The sequence below is a fragment of the Mya arenaria genome, chromosome 1 (genome assembly GCF_026914265.1).
Source record: "Mya arenaria isolate MELC-2E11 chromosome 1, ASM2691426v1".
Taxonomy (NCBI): domain Eukaryota; kingdom Metazoa; phylum Mollusca; class Bivalvia; order Myida; family Myidae; genus Mya; species Mya arenaria.
Genome location: NC_069122.1, coordinates 38,637,484 through 38,645,514, shown reverse-complemented (window position 1 = coordinate 38,645,514; position 8,031 = coordinate 38,637,484).

Genomic DNA, 8,031 nt, shown 5'->3' with positions numbered 1-8,031 from the left:
AAAATTACAGCTCTGCCTGTGAAGGCGTGTCGGTACCGACACTCGATAAGGTCATGGGGAAAAGACTGAATAAAGATGAGTTTAAGGAGACCTAAAGGTATGATGTTGTCTAGTTTCTTACAATTCAGTTAATTTACATGGTTTCTGAATGAAAAGGAACTATCATTAAACAAATACCTGGCCATGGAAAACCAGCGATTGACCAGTGTTTGAAGGTGGTTTGAATATTGGACGGAATTAGAGATTGTTTCTGATTAAGATGTTGACCGGTAATAGATATTTATGCGTTCATTGTTTATGCGAAAGAAGAGAATAAACTATGTCCAATACGGCATAGGTTGACCTTGACCTATAGCAATCCGTCTATCAGATCAATCCAGAAACTGTTTCATATTTTGTCATTTTTCTCGTTATGTATTGCCGAAATATAGCAATTGTCTTTTTTGGGGGGTAAATCGTTCGCGAAAAATTATTTGTTTAAGTTTTTTTAACAGCCACAGGGCTGAAAAAAAGCATTCGATTTTTATTCCATAATACTTTATTTTACTTAACTCTCTTAACAATAGAATTATTAAGAGGGCAATGAAATTTCAAGTTTCATTTCATAATGACCAACGAAACTATTTTTTTAAGTTCATGTTAATCTATGTTCATTTCATAGGAATTCAGGGTAAATTCAGTGGGTTATGGCCGAAAATCAAACAGCAACAGGAAAATACTCACTTTTACCGGATAAGTAAAACGAGGCCTAAAATTAACCCATTTTAAAAAGCGATACTAACGCTTTTTTGGCAAAAAATAATTAGTATTTTCCGGATAAATTTAAGACTTTGTTCAAATGGAGCCTTCTTTTCGCTTTTTGTTGTGCGTGTCTCGTTTGTTGTCATTTTCACTAATTTTTGCCAAATTTAACCTTATAAGTAAGAATTTAATAACTTAAAATTTAAAAACGTTTTATTGAAATAAATACAGTTTAAAACAAAAAAGCCTTTTATTCATGATTCTCACGAATAAGTTTACATTCTAAGACGTGAATGAGTCCATATCATTGCATTTGAACATATGTTGTTTGATCCTTGTAAAGCGAGATAATGAATAGCACATGCAAACACAATTTGACAATTTCATGAAAAATCTCATTTTTAAACAAACAACTTTCTTAATGCCGAATGTTAAACACACTACTTGGCATAGGTATGGCATGTTAAAATTGGACCAAAGAGCAAATGGCATATTGACATTTGCATGACCATATTGCGATTACTGAAAAATAGCATAGTTAGATGGTTTTGAAAGGAGCAATGTTTGTGTTGTATCCGTGAACTAAGGATAGCACACTTGACTGTCAATCTAGGAGCTGCAGGTTTGATTCCAAACCGCGCCAATAAAATACAAATTGTGTTCCGGGTGGGACGTTAAATAGGTCCCGTTTGACAGTGCTGTACACTTGTGCACGTTAGCGTTTAACAGGGTTAAATTCTGTGCAAAAAAACTCATATGACTTACAATCTTATCAGAGCTTTCGCGGAATGGGCATTGCCCGAGTAAGCGTATAAACAAACTTAAAAACGGAGGAATAGAAATTGTGTTACCTCGTGTTATACCAAGTCCAGTATACCAACTCTGTTATACCAACTCTGATAGTCATGAATCAACATAATAAGAAAACAGACACACTTTAAAGAAACTAGTCCTTATATTTCTTTATCAAAGTCCAACTGTTCAAAAAAATATTAGTGATAATGTCCATGTAGCTACGACATTGTGTCTGCGAATAACCAAACAGGTGTTTATCTTAAAGTGGTTTGTGACATATGAAGGTTAAACGTCTAAATGTACAAAATTTGTTTTGCACCTGTAACAAGTAAGCCGCTGTGTTGACGTTTTGTGTACCTCTTAGCCTTAGCACAACAGGATAGGTTGGGAAAGATCATGCACCAGCTGACGCAACTGCTGAACACGGAGCATCCATGGTCAGGAGAGTTTATGTTCCTGATGTACCGTGTTTGTTTGTTTATAGGCGGTTATTGACCAACCATTGATTCGGAATTCATTCTGGTTGCACAGAAAAGAAACCGCATTCATTTTAAATATCTCTGATCACTCAATATATTGACCGATATCCTTACCTGTCCATTTGAGTAAGTGTTACCTTACATCTGAATCTGTGGCTTACATGTATTTATTTTTTAAAAACCTTAATCAATTTATAGCAGTTAATCTGATTCGTTACAAAATACGGTTTATAATATACGGATGATTGCTTAATAATATCCTCCTGAAAAGGCTTACCAGGTTTGAAGGGAAATTGCTGAAGGAAATTGGAACTTATTAAGTGTTGTAATTTAAAATCGAGTTATAATGAAGTTTCTCCCTATACATTTTCAAGGAATTAGCACCAGGTTTTAAATCGCGGCTGTATGAGGGTTTCAAAAAGCATTGAGGAGAACATTATCATAATCGTTAATCACATGTTACAGAATGTCATTAAAACCAAAATGTCTATACCATATTATTCAAAAGATTTAGATAATAAAAGATGAGTGCCACAGAACCGGCTTTTGAGCATCTTTAGCCAATGATGCAAAACGTTAACACATAAAGTAGATCATGTAGTCCCAACATTTTTCTCGAGAATGTTCACTCAAAAAACTAGTTCAGTTTATAACCTATGTATACTGAAAGGATCTGCTTCCTGATTTGGTAAAAACATTCTTTCATTTTGTACAATGTTTTAGCAAATAGGGGAAAAAGCATGTTACACTGAAAAGTCACTTCCGAATTGAATTTGTGTTTTATAGGACCTTTCCGAAGCAGCACTGAGTTCATTAGAATTGTACAACACTTTAGAGAATGCATCGCAGTCTATCCTGGGGCAGTTTTACAATAGCATCGTTCACAAATCAAACTTTTTATCCATAAAGTCAGGCGAGAATAACAAAATAATGCATTACATAAATGTAATATCAACATAAATTGTGTCCCTTTAAAGATGCACTATTACTCCCAAATAAGATTTAACACATTTAATACAAATGTTTTAATATACCAAAACGGATGAACAAATGTCTAAAAAAATGATGCTTATGAAGTATACCGAGTGTAATTTAAAAGAAATGTGCAGTAAACACGGTATTGCTACCTTATTAGACCATGGTAATCTCAGTAAAACTATCAGCATTCACCAATCATATAATATTTTGCGATTGCAGCTAATAATTACACCGTTATAATATTGTTAATAGTAATTATTATTTTCCATAAATGCATTATTTAGTAAGTAGTCGAGGGTGTACCACTCAAAATTTATGTTTGTTTTACATATGTATGTTTTGATTTTGAATAAGAGTGTCACTTTAATACGAGGAAATGTTTGATGCTTTCAAAGAATCTCCAAAGAATGTGTTTAAGTTATAGTAACGGCACCAACAACCCGAAGTTTGAGTTAATATACAATCACTTTAAAGCGAGTGTAAACTTAAATGTGTTAGCAAGAGGGTACGGTTAACGTCACTGTTTTATACCATGTTGTCAAGGGCAACGTTCTATAAATAACGTGAGGTATAATTGAAAAGCATTGTAATATATCCTCACGGTAGTTACCGTCTCCGTGGACTAATGGTTAAGGCGTCCGCCTACGTAGCGGGAGGTTGTTGGTTTGATCTCTGGCCGCGTCATACCGAAATACGTTCAAAGCTGGTAGAAGTAGCTCCCTTGCCTGGCAATCGGCATTTAAAGGGTAGTGCTTGGGAAAGTGGTGTACTCAGTACTGGTTCAACGCAGGAAAGTTGTATCCCGTGTATCGGTGCTTTACAAAAAGCACAATAAAGAACCAAGAGGTTTCTTTGCAAATAGCTACGGTATCGTATCCGGATCTCTTGTATCCCACTATGTTTCTTCAAGTCTTCCAATGCCTGGAGTTGACGGCAGATTGCTGTCATTTCTATCTTATGTCACTTATGGCATTTACAAACAATTTAAGTCGTGATGGCGTCACGGCGGGGTCAAGCCATAATGCAGCAAATGGGCGCGGGCAGACCTTGAATAGACAAAGAGGGGGAAATAACTAAGTCTTATAGTATCATGCTCGTAGAACAGATCGTTGATGCTATGCGTACCGCACCTTATTTATCTTGATTAAGCATTATCGAACCTCTGATAAATGGGAACGTATATTGTCTGTTTGCTTTCCCATTTTATAATATATATTGAAAATAGTTTGACTGTTTATTTGTTTTCTTTTGTTGTTGTTTTTTTAAAAATGCCGAGATTTCGCAAAATACCCTGCGCGAGGGTCGGGATGAACCTATCTTATACGAGCGGCTATGGTAGATGCTTTTTCTCTCAGTTAAACAAAATTAAGTGAAATTGTATTTTTTGTCGGACGTCTTTTGTGCTAAGTGAAAGTAATTGCGTATGGATATGCGATAGCACGTGGTTGTCATGGATATGGCGTGAGACCACAGTTATTTTTACTATATGTTTAATATAGACACTTACCTGGCTTTTGACTTTATACACATCCCAATTGAAAAACAAGGACATGGCATCTCCAGAACAATTCAAGGCACAAAATATAATCACAAGAAAACACCATGTTGACCATTGACCCGACTGTCAAAATTGAGTTCAAATACATAACCCTTCCGCCAAGGAGTCAATCGGCTACAGACAACTAATTTTCAGACTTCCACAAGCTATGATTTTTCCAATATTTACACTGAAAAATATCAATTTCTGCAATGGAGTGTCAAATTCAGTCAAGTTCTTTGCAAAAAGAACATTTTTTGCTTCTTTTTCATTCAATTTTAATAAAATATTGATACTTGAACACAAGCACTTTTTTGTGTATTCACATCCTGATCTTGGTCAACGGGGGGCAGATAACTGTGGTCTTGAACCATATGCGCGCAGTTAATGTTAAAAGTCAAATCGTTCGTTTTAAATAGTTCTAAGAAGAATGAAGCATTATTTCTTGAATAGTGCGTAAAAACTCTTTTATGGTGACATTTGAGGCGAGAATTAATTAGCGTTTTAAATATTACCATAAGACAAGATTTCCTTGATGCTACTGACGACAATCTTCAACAAGGGAGGTAATTACAATGTGGTGACCATTAAAAAGGACTTCCATACGGGCATTTTATCTTCGCCCGTGGGCAAGATAAGAATATCTAGCATAGTTCAATTATTGGATCTACTTATCTGAGGTGGGAGAAAACCTTTGTTCACTTTCGATAGGATATAATGCCTTATTGCCTCCCTTTGGTAATAGACATTGCAGGTAATACAGCATAAATAGAATTCTCGGGTGCATAAAAATACCTAGATGTGGTCGTTCTTCGGAAAAATCAAGAAGCTTGCGGTGTTAGTATGCCACTTTACCTATAATTACGGAATGTTTAGATACTGGCGCTTTGCGTATGCCACGTAACCTTAAGTAACAAATTGCATACCTGTTTATGCGTTTCTTTTTAACCTTGCTTAATTTTATGCGTCCGATTCAACCCTGTAAGAATATTGTTCTGCTCTTGAGCTTGTTCAGGGCCAGATACCATCAACAGAAGATTAACATTTTCATGACGAAAATTTCCTTGAAATTATTTGAGCTTTATTTGCAAATTATTTAGCGTGTATAATTGTGCCCCCGCCGTGTTGCAGTGTTTGTTTTTGTGAATAACAAACAGACAATAATAACCTCCACTTTTATGCAATGAATATTGCTGAGTGTTTTTAATAATAATTTACCATAATGTGTTGTTGTCGAATTCACAGGCGGTAATATATTGGTTTCTTGCAAATAATGAAGTGTAAAGCTTGATACAAGAGAGGTAGCTTCTGTCCTTTCTGTCTTCCTTAATAAAACACTATTCATTTCATTATCAATCGATCAAGATCGGGTTAATGCCGACACTTAACGTGCGGCTTCATATTAAATTATTTGTATTTCTCTTCTTTTTCTTTTTCATACACTGTACATCTATAACACACCACATCACATTCTTGAAGAAGCCGCACATATGAAATAAATATATTGTTGAGAGTTGTTTTGTTGACTTTGAATTTGATCATCATCATTTTATTAAATACACTTGATGCTAAATTCTGTAATTTGGCATTTAAAGTCATCGCTAAGTGTAAGACCTACGTGCTTGCGTTTCTTTGAAAAAATATATCATACTGACCCTAGAGGTACACCAGCTTTTGTTTGTAGTAATGACGAAGTGGTATTTCCAACTCCAACTTGTTGTACCACAGTAAAACTGTTTCTGTTGTTCAACCTTGTCGTTTGCAGCTAATAAATACTCCGTTATAATATTGTTAATAGTAATTATTATTTTCCATAAATGCATTATTTAGTAAGAAGTCGAGGGTGTATTTCTCAAAATTTATGTTTGTTTTACATATGTATGTATTGATAGTCCAGTATGCCAAACTCAATTAAATGCTTAAGAAGTAACACAGAATATCATACATGCTCTTTCCTTATTGTCAGCTGAATAACATATGTGATTATATACATCTACAAGTTGACACACGGTAAAATACCCTGGAAGAAATCCAGATTGATTTTAAAGTATAACTTCGTTTCTTACTAAAACGTTATAAATATAATTAAATAAAAAAAAATCCGAAACCTTTGCAACAAAACTAACTAATGACATATGGTCTGTAGTAAGATGGCTTTGATGTGTATCATTTTTAAATAGTGGATAATATATTTTGACTTCAATTTAGTTGTCCGGTTAGTGCAGTGGTTCGAGTACTCGCTTCTCACCCAGGCGACCCGAGTTTGATTCCCGGCCTGGGCGCATGTGAGTTTGGTTAGTGGTCACCAAGCCGGACATTTCCTCCGGGTACTCCGGTTTCCCCTACAACACAAGACCGCACTCTCGGGCAACATAGCTTTCTCCACAATCGTTGTATATAAATATATGAAGCTTAAACTAACCTCAATTTACCTGGAAACTAACTATTTGCCAGTGATTTATTAAAAAAAGTTGACATAATGGTTTGATGTTTTATTTTAGCAGGTCCAATCACTTTTTCACGTCAAAATTACGACGTATTTCGATTATATATTGTTCTGGTGATATTTCAAAATTATAAGACGAACGAAGGTTACTCCACTCTTTTATTGTCAATTGTAGGAATGGATGCAAAATATTCCTGAAGTTCGTCTGTCTTATCTTTAAAAGTAAAGAAATAATTACTGTCATCTAATTAAAGGATGTATTTCATCTAGTTCAGTGTCGTTTAGACCCGCTTTGCCTCATTCCTCTAAGGAGGTTTTATATTTGAGTATTCGGCATATGTGCTTGTCCCTGTCGTTTTATTGTATTATTAACACACGAGAAATAAAGAAATGACGTTTGTTTCTTAACGATATTTAATCCACTTTATTCTTGTCTTTTTTCCTTTTTTTGATTCGTTTATTTTTCAAGTTCCTATTAATGCAAATTTATACGTGATGGCTAAGGAGGAAGTGGAAAATAAAACAGTATGTCAAGCTGTTCGAACAAGTGAATCTCCATAGGAAAGCTCCATATACATCGTAATTATATTTATAATGGAAACTGTGCTTTTACAATAAGAAAAAAATACTATTGGCTCTTCCGTTTATTTTATCCATTTGGATATTAAAAGAATCTATATTTCTTGAGGATCGTTCTGCTATGCCTTATATTCTTTGTGTATATCATAAGTTCTTATGTTTTATATATAAATATATATATATATATATACAAAGATAATAATATGGTTTGTATATTATTGATAATTTACATGTAACATGATGGTCCAGGTAACATGGCAAAGAAATCGACCTATAAAAGCCATTTTGGCTCCATTACCACGAGGGGTACCATCTCATGGTCTCTCAAAATGTACACTATGAGTACCAACAACCTCGGATGTATTTGGACGGTTTACATACTCAAAACGCGGTACGTTTAAGTCCGCTGCAAATAGATCGCGTAGTAATCTTATTTAGCAGTTAAACTTTATGACTTAACTCTTGGGAATCTTAAT